Source organism: Hemiscyllium ocellatum, chromosome 12 (genome assembly GCF_020745735.1).
Source record: "Hemiscyllium ocellatum isolate sHemOce1 chromosome 12, sHemOce1.pat.X.cur, whole genome shotgun sequence".
In the NCBI taxonomy this organism is placed as follows: domain Eukaryota; kingdom Metazoa; phylum Chordata; class Chondrichthyes; order Orectolobiformes; family Hemiscylliidae; genus Hemiscyllium; species Hemiscyllium ocellatum.
Window position 1 is genome coordinate 99,161,452 of NC_083412.1, and position 21,788 is coordinate 99,183,239.

Genomic DNA, 21,788 nt, shown 5'->3' on the forward strand with positions numbered 1-21,788 from the left:
ACTCCATGGCTGAACATTTTAACTCTCCCTCCCACTTCACCAAGGACATCCAGCACCACACTCTTCAACTCTGATGCTGGTGGAAACATCTTCTCTGCACCTACTCTATCCAGGCCTCCTCCATCGCTATACCCTATCTACCCAATGTCTTGAGGAAAAATGCCACATCTTCCACCTTGGGACTCTCAAACTTCACGGGATCAATGTGGATATCACCAGTTTCCCTATTACCCCTCCCCACCCCCCAAATCTGCACCGCCCTCTTGCACCAGCCTACCTGTCTGTCTTCCTTCCCATCCATCCATCCACCCTCCTCTCTGTCCTATCACCATCACCCCCCCACCTTCATCTACCTATCACATTCCCAGCTACCTCCCCCACCCCTCCTCACCCTCTCCCATTTATCTCTCAGCCCCCTTGGCTCTCAAGTCTCATTCCTGATGAAGAGCTTATGCCTGAAACGTCGACTCTCCTGCTCCTCGGATGCTGCCTGATCAGCCGTGCTTTTCCAGCACCACACTCTTCGACACATGAATTGAACTAGGCCATCATATAAATAAAGTGGCTTTAAGAGCAGGGACTAGGAATACTGCGGTGAGTAACTCACCTCCTGACTTCCCATTTACCAGACACAAGTTCAAAGTGTGATGGAATACTCCCCACTTACATGGCTGAGTACAGCTCGAATAACACTCACCACCCAAGACAAAGCTGCCCATTAACCTTATTTAGCACCATGTATACAAAACATTCACCACCGATGTTCAGAAGCTGCAAAGTGTACCATTGACAAGATGCACTACAGAAATTCACCAAGGCTCCATGGATAGCATCTTGCAAACCTATGGCCACTTCCACCTTGAATCACAGAGTTATCGAATTTTACAATACAGGAAGAGGCCATTCAACCCATCATGTCTGTATATCTCCTGAAAGAGCTACCCGCTGGTCTCACTCTCCAGCTCTATCTCTGTAGCTCCCTAACTTCATCACTTTCAAATATATATCCAGTTCTCTTTTGAAACTTTGTATGAAATCTGCCTCCACCATGCTCTCAGGCAGTGCGTACCAAATCTGAACAACTCTCTGAGTTGATGAGGGTAGTGGCGTTGGTCCGGAGGGAGGTTAATAAAGAAAGATTTGAATGGAAATCCTGTCAGAACAGCAACAGAACTTCTCCAAGTCGGGCAGATCTGTAAAAGATGTGGCAATTAGTTAAACACTAAAATAAAACTGCAGACGCTGGAAATCTGAAACAAAACAGAAATTGCAAGAGGAACTCAGCAAGTCTGGCAGCATCTGTGGAGAGAAAGCAGAGATTATGTTTTGGGTCCTGGTGTTTTACTTTATTTATTAAGAAGCTATCTAACAATACCTTAAAATTATTCAAAGACCCAGTTTCCGCTACAATCTGAGAAATTGAATGTCACAGGCCTCTGGGAGAAAAGACAGTCTCCCATCTCCTTTAATAATTCAAACATTATGATACCACACATTCAAACAATCAGCTGATTAGTGGCTAGCTATAGGAGTCTTCTTTGAAGATTGCTGAACTCATTTGGCCAGAGCATGATGCAGAATGAGGGGAACACTCAAGATTTAATCTACTGTCTGTGGTTGCTCATGGAGTGCCACCTCCTTGTCTTGTCCTATGTTCCATACAGGGCAGTGCTGAAAGTACAAAGGGATACAGGACAAAATCATCCCCAAAATATTAAGGAATTTTCCCTCATGGATGTGACAAATCACAGAGAGATTATTCCGCTCTGTGGAGCAATCAAAATATTTGAGGAGTTGCTCATCCATTTGGAGGCTGGTTTTTTCGTGTGCTTGCAGCTGATAGGTTTCCATTGGTGTTCAAGAGGGAAGCAGCCTGTGATTGGAGCATAGAGAAGGTGAGCGGCTGGAGAGGCTGTAAGATGGGTGGGATGCAAATCGTGAAGTGCTCCAAATATGAGACCGCTTTGTGGGAAATGAGACTTCTAATTCTGCTTCTGTATGAGTACAAATACCCCTGACAGAAGATAATCTCATAATGTGACTGCATCACCTAATAAAACAAGTTAAAAAGAATGAAAATGAAACCACTGAAAATCAAAACAAAAACCCTGAGAAATGTTAAGAGCAGACTTGAGAAAGGGATGATTTTGATACCTGATACCCCTCACACTTCCGAACAGAGAGGGATGACAGTGGCCCCTTGTGGTCTATGAGCCAGGACCTGCCAGGTCTGTAACCTTCCCAGTCTGACCTGTACCTGAGTCAATACCAATGCTCTGAACAGTCATCAGGAATGGGCAAGAAAATACAGTGTGATCTTTTATAACTAACCCTCCAAATAAATAACTGCAACCTCACATTTTCAACCACAGACTTGAAGGAAAATAAAACAATTCTGAAAAGTTAGAGCTGCAGACTGATATTTACAGAGTGCTAGTGAGTTCACTCGCCTCATGCCATTTCTGAAAATAACTCCTGTGTGTTTGATTTTAACTCGGAAATTTTCTGGATAACAACCTGAAAAAAAAGGGAACTTCAAAAGCAGACATATATTTCATCACGGTGTTCATCTCTGCACCTGAATCTAGTGTGTCAGCAAAGAAAGCTGAATGAACCCAGCTCTGAAATTCCTGCCTCCATTTATCCCTACCTTTCATCCACCTTCTTTTAAACTAACTGACTGGCCTTTTTCACACACAGGCACATTGAAAGGAAAGGAAAAATGAGACTGGGGAAATGAAATTGTATCAAAATCTTAATTGAATATTTATAAGACTTTTAGATCAACTCCTAATTCACAAAGGATATAAAAAGTTAAATTTAGAACTTCATGCCAACACCTAACCCAGTCTGTTGAGAAACGTAATATACTGATAATTGATTTTTCCTTAATAAGCAAAAAAGAGTTTTGCAAAGCAGTATATGGGAACAACATTACAATAGCATTAGAAACTGAATAAAGGTCCTTATCTATTGATTTACTAATTCCCGTGTTTCAGCTGTTAATGAGAATGCATTAGGATGTAGTATTATATTAACCACATTCTTTTATAGTCTAAAAACGTAAAATAAAAGAAATGAAAACAACATTTCAAATTAAAAACTTCGTACTAAAGAAATTAAGAGTGACCTACATTCAAAGAAACAAAAGCTGTGAAGCAGATAGTAACACAGTTTGAGAATATCACCATTGAATAAATTCTTCACATGAATTTCAAAATATTCGTACAAAGCCAAACCACATTTCTTTGCAGCACTTTCTAGTTTGGTGATAGATGATCATAGGCAGCTGTAGATGTGCCTCAAGTAGTTAAAGAAGTCTCAGTGGGTCAGAAGGTTAATTATCCAGTCCTGAGATCGGAGAAAACAGTCAAGGTTGATACTTTGGACACAGTTGGCATCTTGTGCAAGGGTTCTGATGATTGTCTGGTGATGTTTCTGTTCTGAGTTATACTTACTGGCTGTGATGGTTAATTAAACGATGGCTAACCAATCAGATATTTTTTTGTTCATCTTTGCTCTCTGAGTTGCTGTCAGTTAATCATCGCAAGTGGATCCCATCACTTCATCTCATTTCTCTGTGAGAAGGTCAGTGCTACAGCCCATGCAGTAGGTTCTGTTGACATCACTGAAATCCCCAAGTCACTGGGTTGGATTTGTCTTGCCACAGGATACACCTGGACAATTTTCCACATTGTCAGGTGGACGTTGGTGTTGTCACTTTACTGGAACAGTGCTGCTAGAAGAATGTCTACTTTTGAAGCACAAGTCTTCGATACTATTGCCAGAACGTTGTCAAGGCCAATAGCCTTTCCAGTGTCATCAGTCATTTCATGATATCGTGGAGTGAATAGGTGCACCATCAAGAGCATTCTGTCTGGATGTAAGACTACCTGATATCGCAACTATACCATTCAAGATTGGAGACAGCTACAGAGAGTGGTGAACTTGGCTCAGACAATCACAAAGGCCAACCTCCCATCTATAGAATCCAGGCCCACTGTCAAGGAAAGGCCGCCAGCATTCTCATAGATCCATCACACCCTGGCAATGTTTTTCTACAATCTCTACATCGGGGAGAAAGTTCAGAAGCCCAAACATACACACCAGCTGGTTTCAAAACAGTTCCCACCCTACTGTTGTTAGAATACTGAATGGACTCACAAACTCTTTGCATTCATCTGTACTTGTGGTTTTTATCTTTGCCACTGTTTACCTATTATTTACTTATCTATGCTACTTAACTCTGTGATCTGCCTGCATTGCTTGCAAGACAAAGCTTTTCACTGTGCCTTGGTACATATGACAATAAATTAAATTTGATTCAATTCAATTCAATTCAATTCAATGATGCTGGGGACATCTGGAGGAGGCTGAGATTCAGCCATTGGTTCTTCGGGTTGAAGATTGTTACAAATACCTCAGTCTTGACTTCTACACAGAAGTACCTACATAGAAAAATACAGCGCAGTACAGACCCTTTGGCCCTCGATGTTGTGCCGATCAAAGCCCACCTAACCTACACTAGCCCACTATCCTCCATATGCCTATCCAATGCCCATTTTAATGCCCATAGAGAGGAAGAGTCCACCACTGCTACTGGCAGGGCATTCCATGAACTCACGACTCACTGAGTAAAGAATCTACCCCTTACATCTGTCCTATACCTACCTCCCCTTAATTTAAAGCTATGCCCCCTCATAACAGCTGACTCCATACGTGGAAAAAGGTTCTCATTGTCAACCCTATCTAAACCCCTAATCATCTTGCACACCTCTATCAAGTCACCCCTAAACCTTCTTTTCTCCAATGAAAACAGCCCCAAGTGCCTCAGCCTTTCCTTATACGATCTTCCTACCATACCAGGCAACATCCTGGTCAACCTCCTCTGCACCCGTTCCAGTGCCTCCACATCCTTCCTATAGTATGGTGACCAAAACTGCACACAATGATGCGGCTGCACCAGAGTCTTATACAACTGCAACATGACCTCAGGATTCCGGAACTCTATTCCTCGACCAATAAAAGCCAGTACGCAATATGCCTTCTTCACAGCACTATTTACCTGGGCGGCAACTTTCAGAGATCTGTGTACATCGACACCAAGATCCTCTGCTCATCCATACTACCAAGTATCCGACCATTAGCCCAGTACTCCATCTTCTTGTTACTTTTACCAAAGTGAATGACTTCACACTTACCTACATTGAACTCCATTTGCCACCTTTCTGCCCAGCTCTGCAGCTTATCTATATCCTGCTGTAACCTGCCACATCCTTCCTCACTGTCAACAACTCCACCGACTTTTGTATCATCCGCAAACTTGCTCACCCAACCTTCTAGCCCCTCCTTCAGGTCATTTATAAAAGTGACAAACAGCAATGGTCCCAAAACAGATCCTTGCAGAACACCGCTAGTAACTGCATTCCAAGATGAACCTTTACCATCAACTACTACCCTCTGTCTTCTTCCAGCCAGCCAATTCCTAATCCAAACCTCCAACTCACCCTCAATGCCATACCTCCGTATTTTTTGCAGTAGCCTACCATGGGGAACCTTATCAAACGCCTTACTAAAATCCATATAAACCACATCTACCGCTTTACCCTCATCCACCTCCTTAGTCACCTTCTCAAAGAATTCAATAAGGTTTGTGAGGCACGACCTGCCCTTCACAAAACCACGCTGACTGTCCTTGATCACATTATTCCCATCCAGATGTTCATACATCCTAACCCTTACAATTCTCTCTAAGACTTTGCCCACAACAGAAGTGAGACTCACCGGCCTATAGTTACTAGGGTTATCCCTACTCCCCTTCTTGAAGAAGGGAACCACATTTGCTATCCTCCAGTCTTCTGGCACTATTCCTGTAGACGAGGACTGGGCTCCCTATCATTGAGGACGGACTTATTCATGAGTTATCATCCTGTTACTCGTTTAATTGTTCATCATGTAGCCCTGCCTGCTGCAATCCTGTATGATGGGTCTTGAGCTTAAGAATAATTCTGTTGCCATTGAAGCACTTCATCGATGTTTTCATTCACAAGTTTCTAGATTTGTTTAGTCTGCCTCCTTTAACACAATGGTAGTGCCGTTCAAAACAATAGTTATGACAGAATTTCATCTCCACAATTACAGTGCGGTGGTCACTCCTATCAATGCTGCACTTATCATGGTTGCCATTAGAAAAGTTTTAATTTCAGATTTATTGACTGAATTCAAATGTCTTAATGGGATTTGAAATCATCTCCCCAGAACATTAGCCTGTGCCTCCATATTACTAATCTCGTGACATGCACGCAACACCACTGTCTCCTGTCATTGTCTCTAGGCGTTGACTTTTCCTGTGTATCTGCCTTCCTTCTCTCTGTTCCCCATGAATCTCCTTAAGCTGTCACCTCCAACAATGCTAGCCATTCCCTGTTGCTTTTTCACAGCCATCTCCCTCTCTGAATCCTTAGGTCAGCAATTCTCCTTTCACAGTTGCCACAATACCACCTCTGGCCTGGGAGAGCAGAGATCTCCACACAGCAGGAAGAGGAGCTGATACTCCCCAAATGAACCAGGAAGGAAGGCTCAATGCATGGACACTGCTTTAACCTGCCATGAATCTGAAAAGTTGTGTCTGTCATTTACTATTTACTGAATTCCAAAGATACAATTTAATCTGATGAAGCTGCATTTTAACGACATGCTAATTAGTGTGACTTTCAATTACATAAAAAAATGTTGAAACTTCTTTATCACTGAGAGGTGCCCTCCATCCCCAGTGCTCCACCAAATCAACATCCAACTTTTATCCCATTGTTAGGAAAACAACAGTTTGCTTCTGGCTGGATGAAGAGTGCCCCCACCCACTTCATTTCCAGTCTCAGGGCTTAACTCGATTCTGCCCTTTGTGACAGCATTGGGAAATGCTCCATTATCACATTTGGAAACTTGTGAGCAGTTTACAGGGTGGCATTGGCCTAGAGATATTATCATTTGACTATTCATCCTGAAACTCAGTATATGTTCTGGAAACACAGATTCAAATCCCATCACAGCTGATGGTGGAATTTAAATTCAAAAGCAAAAAATCTAGAATTAAGAATGGACTGATGACCCCATGAAACCATTGCCAATTGTGGGAAACACCATCTGGTTCACTAATGTCTTTCAAGGAAGGAAATTTTCCCTCCTTGCCTAGTCTGGTCTACATGTGACTCTAGACACTCAGTAATGGGGTTGACTCTCAACTATCCTCTGGGTAATTAGGGATGGGCAGTATATGCTGGCTCAGCCAGTGATGCCCACATTCTATTTCTGAATAAAAATACGTTTTGGGTCCCATATCTAAGGAAGGATGTGCTGGGCTCTACCCTGTTCCCCCACATCACACATCTCCTCTCCTGCGTGGCCACATACCCCAGGATTACTTTGTCCTCTGGGCTGACTAGCCTCACAAACAAGCTGTACAAGATACTGTAGCACTATTGAAAGAACTGCAGTGGGAGAACTTCTTAGTGTTCTGGCCAAGATCTATCTCTCAAATAACAGAAAGACAGGTTACTAGGCCCATGCTTCAGCCCAAGTGTGAGCTTGCTCTCTGCTCTTCTCTCCCTTTGGGACCTCTCAGAAACTATAGGCAAATGATACAAGTGCAGAATTTCAAATTTCATTTACTTGTTTTCCAATGCATGATGAAAGTATCCTTTCTTTAGCTTTCTGAAGGGATCCCTTGTGAACGCCATTCAATCCTATCCCTTTTTACTTGCTTCACTTAACAAAGGTGATCATATTGGACACAGTACATGAGAGGTTCAGTTTGGTTAGTAGGAACAGGAGGAGGCCACTCACCATTTTTGAGCATGCCTCTTCATTTAATAAAATTATGCCTAATCTCTCCCTCAGTTCTATTCACATTTTTTTTCATATTCCTCCAAAAAAAAGTTTGGTTCCCTCGCACCTGCCCTTTGTACATGGAAGACAGTTAATACAATCGTTTCTTGCAAGAATATTTATGAGAACAGCCTAGAATATTAAAGGTTACTTTAAATGAAGTGGCCTAAGATTCACTTCTTCAGTCTCATCTCACAAGTTGTTCTACACAATTTGGTTCAGTCTGACATTTTTATCAAGTACAGACAAGGTTGCGAGATGCCTTTGAACTGTCAGTAAATCAGCCAGTGACATGGACAATACCCTGGGCAAAGTTGATTCCTGAATGTCAGTTGACACCAGATAATACCAAGGAACACAACTGTCCAATGTCTTTTGTTTTCGTTTCTTTGGATCTGTGGGTTTAAATATCAATATGATATACTGGTATTAATGTCACTGGATTATTCTTCCACACACAGGAGAGATGAGTTCTAAATCCAACACAGCTGAGTGAGCTCACTTTCAATTAATTAATAAAAATCTCATCCCAGTAATGAAGATCATGAAACTGCTGATTGTTGTAAAAATACTATTAGGATCACTAATTCCGTTAGGGAAGGAAACCGCCATCCTTACATGGTCTGACCTACATGTGCCTCAGACCCACAGCAATGTGACTTGACTCTTGACTACCTTCTGAGGTAATTTAGAAGCCAGTCAGTTGTATCAAACCACAACAGAAAAGTTGAGCAAGAATAAAATTAGGCTGACCAAATGTAAACTTAACATTCAGAAATATTAAGGGTAAACACTATCCAATTGACAGTGCATTATCAGTAATAAGTGATGGATTATACAAAAATAGCTTTCTCTGATAACATAAACAGGGACAGCTGCTCTGCAGGACATAAGCAGGCCTGAGATGTCCCATCAACAACTCAACAACAACACCATATCACGTTTATGGTGGTAAAACATCTAATTATTTGACTTTGTCCACATAAGTCTTTTAAAAGTCACACACAGCAGACTGACTAAGAACTCATGGGATCCAGGCTAATTTGGCAAAATGGATTCAAAAGTGGACTAACATCAGGAAGCAGTGGATGACAGTAAATGAGTGGTTGGAAGCAGCAGGATTTGGTGCCGAATCCCTTGCTGTTTGCTCTGTATGTTAATGAGAAGACCATAAGACAAAGGAACAACAATAGACCATTCAGTCCATTGAGAATGCACCAGCATTCAATGATTCATTACTGATCTGCTAATGCTAATCATAGAACATTAGAACGTGGAACATTACGATGCAGTACAAGCCCTTCGGCCTTCGATGTTGCGCTGACCTGTTGTACCAATCTGAAGCCCATCTAACCTACACTATTCCATGTACATCCATATGCTTGTCCAATGATGACTTAAATGTACTTAAAGTTGGTGAATCTACTACCATTGCAGGCAAAGCATTCCATACCCTTACTACTCATGATCTGGGCAGGAATTTAGGAAGTGTGACCAGGCATCACAGATGTCACAAAATTTGATCATAAATAAAACTGCTTTGACACCTGCTTGTTAAACTGGATGCTTTATTGGCATGAGGGACAAGGATTACTCTGTAAAAGAATTTGAGGGGCCAATTTCAGGAAAAGCTGTGTTTTCAAACTCTGAATGTAACAAAGAACAGGGAGCTGCTTTTGACAACAAGGCAATCTAAAGACCTGAGGTCTCCGAAAGAATAATCAATGTTGGTAATGAAAAGATCTTTTGAATGATCAATAATGTACTAATTTGAAAGAGAGAAAATTGGATAAGAATTCAACACCAGAACAAGACAGGAATAGAATTTATGAAATAGAAGGATCGAGCCCTGGACATTTCCAGAGAGAGACTCTGTTCTTGAAATCCTGGCCACGTTCCATCAATAGTCAGGTAAGTTGGGTTGTGAGGCTTAACTTCCTTAATTGAGGGGTCTTATTTTAACTACTACATGCACTAAAGTTTAAATCATTGTTTCAGTACATGGTTGCCCGTGAGATTTCTTAAAAAGTAGCTTAATCAAAGGGAGCTTGTGGTGATTTACTCACAACAATAATATCTTGGAAACATGGCTTGGAAAGGGTGGACGCTAGGAAATTTTTTCCGTTAGGCAAGGAGACTAGGACCCATGGACACAGCCTTAAAATTAGAGGGGGTCAATTCAGAACAGAAATGCAGAGACATTTCTTCAGCCAGAGAATGGTGGGCCTGTGGAATTCATTGCCGCAGAGTGCAGTGGAGGCCGGGATGCTAAATGTCTTCAAGGCAGAGATTGATAGATTCTTGATGTCTCGAGGAATTAAGGGCTGCGGGGAGAATGCGGGTAAGTGGAGTTGAAATGCCCATCAGCCATGATTGAATGGCGGAGTGGACTCGATGGGCCGAATGGCCTTACTTCCACTCCTATGTCTTATCTTTGTTCTGTTCCATCTTGCTTTATGTTTTGAGTATGTGCTTGCTGTTATGCAGGTCTCTGGCCTAGTCCCTGCTGTTGTTGTCAGCATGTTACACATGTTTCTTGTTTGGTGGCATCTTATTGTATCCTCTGACTGCATCTCTGCAAACAGATTTCTCAGCTAGGTGACTCCTTTTGGATTGAAGGTAAGTCACAAGGAATTCAGTCCCAAGAGAATAACTGAATGAGGCAGAGTTCAAGGTACATTGAGTCTCGACCTATATATCTCAAGGTCCTGATTTTTGCCCCAGAACAATTCACTCTTATGGACTCTCAGGCCCCACAGCTCCCCAATTCCTTACTCTTTTCCGAGATGGTAAATGCTGATGGTCTGTTTTTGCACCAGATCTTTATGAAGTTATTGAGTTTGTAACCTCGAAATGGTATCCTGTAGATGAAATGGATGTTTCACTGGATAGCTGTAAGGTCAACGAGAGGCCCACCTCACCTCCTTTCAGCAAGAATAATAACATTTTCAATCACCCAAATGTTTAAGAAGGCAACAGTGGACCTTCCCCTTGGACCAAGATGTCACCCTCAATCACCAAGAGCTGTTGGATAATCAGAGGATGGAACACCCCCAGCAATGCCATTGGGAGACAGTGGCTGCTGCTGGTATAACACCCAGCCAAGGGCTTGGCCATGGACGGACTCAGGCCACAGTGGGGAGTGGGAAGGGAGTCATCAACAAAGGGAGCAGGTGGTTCTCCTTTGCCAATACAAAGATCCTTCCTAATGATGGGTCTCTCTATCAGCTATTGAGTTTTTTTGAATGAAAGACCATCCTATACAGGCCGTAAACAAACTTTGCTTTTCATGATCAGCACCCTCACTTCCCCCTACTGCCATTGGGTTAATCCCAGTGATGGGATGGTGAGGTCCTTAAGTGAACACCAGTTGAACATTTCAGGGGTTGAACTGATGGCAAGGAGAGCAAGCCATCCACAGGACTGCTCACCATAGACATTATCGAGGTAGAGGCAGACTCATGATGGTGTCCTGATGAAGGGCTTATGCTCGAAACGTCGAATTCTCTATTCCTGAGATGCTGCCTAACCTGCTGTGCTTTGACCAGCAACACATTTGCAGCAGTCCCTATTGAACATCCTATTACCCAATTAAATACCCTCCCCCACCACCAAATTGACAGCTGGACAGGGCACAGGATTCTGCCCTTGGGGTCGCAGTTGTTCCTGAGTCGAGCTTTCAATCTCGTGTTTGTACCATTTCCAAAGTCACCTATTTCTACCTCCATAACATTACTCAACATCATCCTGGTCTCAGCTCATGTGTAGCTGAACCACTCATCCTTGCTTTTGTTACAATTAGATTCAACTATGTCACTGCCCTTTGACCTGCTCCTCCACATGTTACCCTGCATGAATTTCAGGTACATGTTGGTGAAATCTTAACTCACAGCAAGTCCCATTTCCCTGTAATCATGGATTTACATTAGCTCCCAGGTGAGTGACATGTTGATTTTAAGATGTTCATTATGTTTCAAATCCTTCTGTGGCCTCACCCATCTCTGTCTCTCTTCAAACACAATGACAAGTAAAGCTTTCCAAAAAGGGTCACTGGACTCAACTCATGAACTCTATTTTCTCTTCACGGATGCTACCAGACCTCATGAGATTCCCCAGCAACTTCAGCTTTTGTGCATTTTAGACCCTCTGAGCTATTTATATTCATTTAACTCTGGTCTCTTGTGTACATTTCCATTCTTACTGGCTCCACTACTTGTAGCCATTCTTTCTGATGCCTGAACCAAGATCTGGAATTCTCTCCCTCCATCTCTCCACCTCACTTGCTAGTTTTTGGACCTTTTATCTGGCTTATCACCTTTTCACGTGTCTCGTCTTTTTTTCTATAGTGTTCCTGTGAAATGACTTGAAAAGGCACTGCATGAGTTGTTGTTGGTTGGTTAAGAAGCTGTAAGCTTGTGGGATCCAGGGCAGTTTGTCAAATGAAATCCAAAACTGGCTTAATGGCAAGAACCAGTGGATGATGATCGAAAGGTTTTTTTGAGATTGGAAGTCAGTTTTGTCTTATTCATTGACCAAATGAGAGTGTTACTAGCTAGGCCATCATTTACTGCCCATTCCTAATTGCCCAGAGGGCAGTTTAAAGTCAACCACATTACTCAGGGTCTGGAATCGCATATAGGCCAGTCCAGGTAAGGATAGCAATTTCCTTCCCTAAGGGAGATTAGTGAACCAGCTGGGTTTTTCTTGGCAATCGGCAGTGGATTCATCATGAGACTCTTGATTCAGATTTTAATTGAATTAAAATTCGACCATCTACCATGGTGGGATATCAGCCACGGTCCCCAGGATATTACCTGAGTTTCTGAATTAACAGTCCAGCGATAGGACTGCCAGGCCATCACCTCGCTTGTAGTCTACCATGTATAGTAGTGTACCAGAGGGTATGGGGTTGGGTCCCTTGCTGTATCAAAGATATGGACATGAATGTAGGAGGCATCACAGATGACCTGAAAATTAGTGGTGTTGTAAATAGTGGGATCAAATTCTTAGACTACACAATGATCAACACAGTCTGGTCAGATGGGATGAACAGTGGCAAATGGAAGTTAATTCTGAAAAGTCAGAGGTTTAATTTGAGAGGATTAACAAAGCAAGGGAGTACACGATGAATAGTGGGATCCTAGAAAGTACAGAAGGTCAGGGGGACTGTGGTATGCAGCAGGGCAGGTAGATCAGGCAGTTACAAAGGCTTATGGGCCAGAAGACCATTAAAAATTAGAGACAGGAGTAGGCTGTTTGGCCCATCAAGCCTACTCTCCCATTCATAGGATCATTGCTGATCCAACAATCTTCACATCCACTTTCCTGCCCTTGTCCCAACTGATCAAGAATCTGTCTATCTCAGCTTTAAATATATACAAGGACTGTGCCCCTATGTAGAGATCACCATGCATCCCAGCAGGTCTCATGGATATTGATCAGGGCTGCGGCTTCTCTGACTAAGAAACAGTGACTGCAATTGCAGTACTTTCTACTGTTAGGTAAGTGAATGGGGAAAGCTATGGTTTGTGGGTAAACTGGTGATTTCCTAAGAGACTTGCTGAAACAATTTGACGGCACGTTCCCTCCACATTCATGGCCAAAGAGACTACAATCTGAGCCCAAAGAGATGACCAGGTTGAAAGGTGATGGGATTTTATGTGGCAGTGGCATGTGTTCAAAAGCCACAGCATACTCAGGCCTGGCAGAATCTGTGGAGTTAGGAATACAGGGACAGGAGGTGGCCATTCAGCCTTCCGAGCCTTCCCTGCCATTCAATGCGATCATGGTTGATCAAAGTTAGTGACATGTCCCATCTGTTTCTTTTCACAGATGCTGACTGGCCTACTGAGCATTTTGATCATTTACAGCTGTTGTTTCGGCTTCTGATTCTGATTATACCCCAGATCTCCTCAATCTCTTTCATTTGTCTATCATTCCATTCAAAAGAGTCTCTGTTCGCTGCACCAGCCACCTCCACAAAATGGTCCAGATCCTATGCACTGATCCCACCCACAACACTGACCAGGACACAAGCCCCATTGAGTCAGAGTCATAGAGGTGTACAGCAAGGAAACAGACCCTTCGGTCCAACTCGTCCATACTGACCAGATATCCTAAATTAATCTAGTCCCATTTACTAGCATCTGGCCTCTACCTTCTAAACTCTTCCTATACATATACCCATCCAGATGCCTTTTAAATATTGTAATTGTGCCAGCGTCCACCACTTCCTCTGGCAGCTCATTCCATACATGTACCACCCTCTGCATGAAAAAGTTGCCCCTTACATCTTTTATACCTTTCCCCTCTCACCCTAAACCTATGCCCTTGAGTTCTGAACTCCCCCACCCCAGGGAAAAGACCTTGACTATTCACCCTATCCATGCATGTCATGAGTTTATAAAGCTCTATAAGGTCACCCCTCAACCTCTGATCCTCCAGGGAAAACAATCCAGGTCTACTCAGCCTCTCCATATAGTTCAAGCCCTCCATACCTGGCAACATCCAAAGTTTCAAGTTTAACAACATCTTTCCTATGGCAGGGAGGCCAGAGTTGAATACAATATTCCAAATGTGGCCTAACCAATGTCCTGTACAGCCACAACATGACCTCCCAACTCCTATATCCAGTGAACTGACCACTAAAGGCAAGCACTAAACACCTTTTTCACTATCCTATCTACCTGCGACTCCACTTTCAAGGAACTATGAACCTGCAATCCAAGGTCTCTTTATTTGGCAATGATCCCCAAGTCCCACCCTGATTTGCCCCATCGAAATACTAGTCACACATCTGGGTTTTGAATCCAAACAGATCACTCGCTATTATGCCTAGTCATTCAGAAAACAAAGTTATTTTTCTGAACTTTTAATTGCAATTTATCTTGAACATGTTTTAAAAATTTATCATCACTGAGGTCTGGTGTGTTCTTTCTGTCACATTAAAAATAGAAGAGCTTTCTCGATTGCAGGTTCTTAAACAGGCTGCATCTGATCAACATGAAGAATTATGAAACAATGTGAAAAGGAAGTTTCCATGCTTAAAGCAAAACCACTTTGCATCAGTTCCTCTGGCTAAATTTGATTTGTTTCCAATTTGAGATTGGGAATGTTCTGGTGAGATTGGGGAGATGGTTAAAAACTATTCGAAATGAAATTGCTAGAGAGTTATTTGATGTTGGTAAAATGGTATTCTGAACCCATGAGTGAGGAGAGTATATTGTAGATTGTAGCCCTTCAATGATTTTGAGCTTGATGCACTGGATATTCATTCTATTTCTGTTGATTTTTCAGATTTCCACCTGTGCCTGTATTTCCCTTTTCGATTTGATCATATAGTCCAAGTTGATATTTACTGTTCAGTACTGAGGGAGTGCTGCATAATCATATGTGCTGTCATTTAGACGAGACATTAAGCTGAGTCATATAACATTCACCCCTCCCCACCCCCACCACTATCTCAGTCTCAAGTAGAGCTAAAAGATACCGCAGCACTATTTCGAAGCTTCTCTTAGCTAACCTGTACCTCAAATAGGAGATAATTTCATGGGTTATCAGCTTATGGTGAGGGATCTTACTGAGGATGAGTTGGCAGCTGATTTCCTACATCACTACAGCAACTACGTTTTGAACAGCACAGTGATTGGAGACGTATGGGAAGTATAGACTAACACCTACCAGCAAAACTGGAACCTGAAAAGACATCCCTGCTGCCCTTTTACTTCAAGGATCATAATTTCCCCTCTCCCGTAATTGACAATGCCCTCAACCATATCTGCTCCATTTCCCCCACATCTGCCCTTGAACCCCATCCCCTCACCCACAAAAAGGATAGAGACTCACCAGTCCTCATATTCCACCCTACCAATCTTCTAATCCAATGCATAATCCTCTGTCATTTTCACCACCTGCAGTCTGACCCCATCCCTTACTACTTTCTGTAAAGGACCATTCACTCCGAGACTACCTTGTCAGTTCCACACTCCCCTCCAACCCCTCCTGCACACCCTGCACCTTGCCCCTCAACTGCAGGAAGTGCAACTCCTGCTCCTACACCTACCCCCCTCATCTCCATCCAATGCCCCAAACAATCATTCCAAATCCGGCAGGTTCACCTGCACCTCTTCCAACAAGGGACGTCTACTGCATCCCTTGCTCCTGATATGGCCTCCTCTGTATTGGAGAGACAAAGTGCAGACTTAGAGACTAGTTCACGGAGCATCTTCGTTCTGTACATTCCAATCAACACCACCTTCCGGATTCCAGCCATTTCACCTGTCCCTCCCATTCCCTTGACGACACATCCATCCTGGGACTCCTCCACTGCCAAAATGTGGTCACATGCAAACTGGAGGAGCAACACCTTATATTCCGTCTCAGGAGCATACAGCCCAAAGGCCTCAACATAGAGTTCACTGGCTTCGAAATCTCCCCACCCCCTACCTCATCCCAGGTCCAGTCCTCCTTCTCCTCCCTGCCTCCTTGACCTCACCTAACCTGTCCATCTTCCTTCTTACCAACCCGCTCCACCCTTCCCACTGTCCAATCACAATAACTCCTTACCTGCATCCACCTATCGTCATACCACCTACCTTTTCCCCAGCCCCAAGCCCCCTTCTTCTATTTATCTCTGAGCTCCCTTTTCCATCACCAGTCCTAATGAAGGGCTTATGCCTGAAACATCAATTTTCCTGCTCCTCCAATGCTCCTGACCTGCTATGTTTTTCCAGCTACACATTTTATCAAATATGAAAAGCTGCCTGGCTCTCAAATAAAAATAAAATGCTGGAGAAACTCAGCAGGACTGGCAGCATCTGTGGACAGCGAAACAGAATTTCATGTCCAGTGACTTTTCTTGAGAACTAAGAGGACTAAAAAGATGTTGAAAAAGTGGGGACTACACTTCCTACAAAGACACCATTCCATTCTCTCAGTTTCTCTGTCTCTATAGCATCTGTCCCAATAATGCGTCCTTCCATAGAGGAGATTCCAACATGACCCCTTTTATCCTCAACAGAGGAATCACGCCCATTGTGTTTGAAAGGGCTCTCAGTCACAGGAGTTTCTGACTCAACCATTCATTCAGACAGTGAGTTTTAGACTCTCATTACTCTCTGGGCAAAAACACTTCTCAACTCTCCATTTAGTCCTCTATCTGCTGTGGTTCTGTTCGCCGAGCTGTGAGTTTTTGTTGCAAATGTTTTGTCCCCTTTCTAGGCGACATCCTCAGTGCTTGGGAGCCTCCTGTGAAGCGTTTCTGTCATGTTTCCATCGGCATTCATCGTGGCTTGTCTCTGCTGCTTCCGGTTATGAGTTGCTGTCCGCTGCAGTGGCAGGTATATTGGGTCCAGGTCGATGTGTTTGTTGATAGAATCTGTGGATGAGTGCCGTGCCTCTAGGAAGGCTACTATCCTTAGTAGCCACACACACAGATGACAAACAACATGAATTCAACTGGGACAACACTACTATTATAGCGCAAGCCAAACAGAGAACAGCCAGGGAATTCCTAGAGGCATGGCACTCATCCAAAGATTCTATCAACAAACACATCAACCTGGACCCAATATACCGGCCACTGCAGTGGACAGCAACTGATAACTGGAAGCGGCAGAGACAAGCCACTATAAATGCCGAAGGAAACATCACATAAGCGCTTCACAGGAGGCTCCCAAGCACTGAGGATGTCACCTAGAAAGGGGACGAAACGTTTGCAACAAAAACTCACAGCTCAGCGAACAGAACCACTACAACGAGCACCCGAGCTACAAATCTTCTTCCAAACGTTGAAGTCCTCTATCTCTTAAATTTGTTCTTTCTATATGTTGGTCTCTCAACTAATGGAAAAATTGCCTTCCTACCCATTCTATCTATGCCCATTATCATGTTATACACCTCTATCAGGTCCCCTTTCAACCTTCACCACTCCAAAGAAAACAACCACAGCTTATCTAATCTTTCCTCATAGCTCAGAGCCTCCAGCCCAGGCAGCATCCTCCCTACAACGTAGAGACCAAAACTACAAGCAATACTCTGGTTTTACTCCAATACTCATTGATATTTTACACAGTTCCAGAATAATCTCAAAACAAAAGTACAAAAGAACTGCAGATGCTGTAAATCAGAAACAAAACCAAAAATTGATAGAAAAACTCAACAGATCTGGCAGCATTTATAGAGAGAAAGCAAATTTGCAAAAAAAAGGATACAGAAAAGAAAAAAGGATGTTTCAACAGACCCCAGAGACAGCGTGAGGAAATTTTTATTGCGCATTGTAGTTTTCTGGAGAACAATGCTTGAAAAGAACATGGAAGCAAATTGAATAGTAACTTTTGACTGGTATCTGATTTGATTTATTATTGCCGCATGTACCATGATACAGTGAAAATTATTGTTTTGTGTGCTAGCCAGACAAATCATGCCTTAAATAAGTTCAACAGAGAAATAGAAGAAAAAGCAGAATATAGTGTTTCAGCTACAGAGAAGGTGTAGAGAAAGATCAACTCTGATATCTGTTCCCTGATAACAGCAGGGAAGAAATTGTTCTTGAATTTATTGGTATGTGTTTTCAAACTTTTGTATCTTCTTCCCAATAGAAAACAGGGTGGAAGAGAGTAAAACTGAGGTGGGAGGGGTCTTTGATGGTGTTGGCTGCTTTCCTGGGGCAGTGGGAAGTGTAGATGGAGTCAATGGGAGGAAGGCTGGGTTTTTTTTGTGATGGACTGGGCTGCATTCACAACTCTGTAATATTTTGCAATCTTGGGCAGAGCAATTGCCATACCAAATTGTTAAAAAGCAATCATTTGCAGGATTCTGGCGAAAAAGGAGGGGAATGATATCATTTGGATAGTTCTGTGAAAAAGCTAGTACAGGCATGATGGCATGAATGGTTTCCTAACGTGAGGTCACACTTGGACCAGCCATGATCTTATTGAATGGTAGAACAGGCTCAAGGGGCTGAATAGTCTACTCTTGTTCTTAGGTCATACAGTATGCTGGTATCATTCACTGATTCTATGAAAATTCTAATTAATCCAACATCTGCAGTCTTCTGGGGCAGCTATTCGCACTACCCTTTGTGTGAAAGCCAATTCAAGATGTGATAATTAACTATTATATTTTGATTGGTCTGACTTCCTCTCTGATTTTCTCCCATGAGTTACTGATCACGCTCATGAACCTTGAGTTCTATATCTGAAGTAAATATGTTTTTTTGACAAGAACACCAGTCATTGCAGTTCATTTAAAATAAATACTTTGGTCTTAAAATGAGAATTTTGAGTCTGCACATAGTTTCAGTTCCATTTGCGTGGCTTCTGTTATTCTCGTACCTTACTGGAAACTAAAATCAATAGAAGCTCTGACATTTTGGGAAGCACTCCGCTGTGGTTAGAAAGTATGTTAGAAACTGTGTGACAAAGACAAGTCTTCCTTATTACTTTGCTCTGAATTTCAGGTCAGTCAATAAAACACTGCAAGAGAGACTTTATTCCTTCACAATGACTGACAGCATCAAATTCCCATAACCTCAATAGCTTTTTCTCACCTGTTTCCTCTCCTCCTGGAGCAGAGGATTCTTTTTTCGAGTGCCAAACACAACTGTTTTATTTAGTTCACTCATAGGTTGAGGGCTGACTAGATCAGCATTTACTGCCCATCCCTAATTGACCAGAGGTCAGTTGATAATCAACCCCCATTGTTGTGGGTTTGGGTTAACATGTAGACCAGACCAAGTAAGGATGGCAGTTTCCTTCCCTGAAAGACATTTGTGACCTCAGTTTGGTTTTCCTGACAATCAACAATGGTTCGTGGTCATCTTTTAGACCTTTAAATCAAGATTTTTAAAATTGAATTCAAATTCCACTATCTGCCATGGCAGGATTTGAACTACGCGCACATTCGTTCACAAAGGGCGAGACCACATTGGATTTGGTACTGGGTAATGAATCTGGCCAGGTGTTAGATTTGGAGGTAGGAGAGCACTTTGGTGATAGGGACCACAATTTGGTTATGTTTACTTTAGTGATAGAAAGGGAAAGGGATATAACACAGGGCAAGAGTTATTGCTGTGGGAAAGGCTTTGATGATGTGATTAGGCAAGATTTAGGATGCACAAGATGGGGAAGGAAGCTGCAGGGGATGGGCACAACTGAAATGTGGAGCTTACTCAAGGAACACCGACTGTCTGCCCTTGATAAGTAAGTACCTGTCAGGCAGGGAGGAAGTGACCGAGAGAGGGAGCCGTGGTTTACTAAAGAAGTTGAATCTCTTGTCAAGAGGAAGATGGAGGCTTATGTTAGAATTAGATAAGATGGCTCAGTTAGGGTGCTTGAGAGTTACAAGTTAGCCAGGAAAGACCTAAAGAGAGAGTTAAAAAGAGCCAGGAGAGGACGTGAGAAGTCATTGACAGATAGGATCAAGGAAAACCCTAAAGCTTTCTACAGGTATATCAGGAATAAAAGAATGACTAGAGAAAGATTAGGGCCAATCAAGGATGGTAGCAGGAAGTTGTGTGTGGAGTCAGAGGAGATAGAGGAAGTGCTAAATGAATATTTTTCGTCAGCATTCACATTGGACAAAGACAATGTTGTTGAGGAGAATACTGAGATACAGGTGACTAGACTATAGATGGGATTGAGGTTCACAAGGAGGAGATGTTAGTAATTCTGGAAAGCATGGAAAGTCCCCTGGGACGGATGGGATCTATCCAAGGATTCTCTGGGAAGCCAGGGAGGAGATTGCAGAGCCTTTGGCTTTGATCTTTATGTTTTCATTGTTTACAGGAATATTGCCAGAAGACTGGAGGATAGCAAATGTTGTTCCCTTGTTCAAGAAGGGGAGTAGAGACAATCCTGATAACTATAGACCAGTGAGCCTTACTCTGGTTGTGAGTAAAGTGTTGGAAAGGGTTATAAGAGATAGGATTTATGATCATCTAGAGATGAATAAGTTGATTAGGGATAGTCAACACAGTTTTCTGAAGGAAGAGGTCATGCCTCACAAACCTTTTTGAGTTCTTTGAGAAGGTGACCAAACAGATGATGAGGATAAGGCATATATCATGTGATGTATATAGATTTCAGTAAGGCATTTGATAAAGGTCCCCATGATAGGCATTTGCACAAACTACGGAGGCATGGTATCGAGGGTGATTTAGCGGTTTGGGTCAGAAATTGGCTCGCCAAAAGAAGACAGGGGCTGGTGGTTGATGGGAAATGTTCATCCTGGAGTTCACCTTCCAGTGGTGTACTGCAAGGATCTGTTTTGGGGCCACTGCTGTTTGTCATTTTTATAAATGACCTGGATGAGGGCAAAGAGGATGAGTTAGTAGATTTGCAGATGACACTCAAGTCGGTAGAGTTGTGGACAGTGCTGAAGGATGTTTAGGTTACAGAGAGACATAGATAAGCTGCAGAACTGGGCTGAGAGGTAGCAAATGGAATTTAATGTGGAAAAGTGTGAGGTGATTTACTTTGGAAGAAGCAACAGGAATGCAGAGTACTGGACCAATGGTAAGATTCTTGGATGAGCAGAGAGATCTCGGTGTCCATGTCCATAGATCCCTGAAAGTTGCCACCGAGGTGAATAGGGTAGTTAAAAAGGCATATGGTGTGTTAGCTTTTACTGGTAGAGGGATTGAGTTTGGAGCCATGAGGTCATGTTGCAGCTGGTCAAAACTCTGGTGTGGCCGCACTTGGAGTATTGTGCACAGTTCTGCTCAACGCTTTATAGGAAGGATGTGGAAGCTTTGGAAAGGATGCACAGGAGATTTACCAGGATGTTGTCGAGGATGGAGGGAAGGTCTGATGAGGAAAGGCTGAGGGACGTGAGGCTATTTTCATTTGAGAGAGAAGAAGGTTGAGACGTGACTTAATTGAGACATATAAGATAATAAGGCCGCC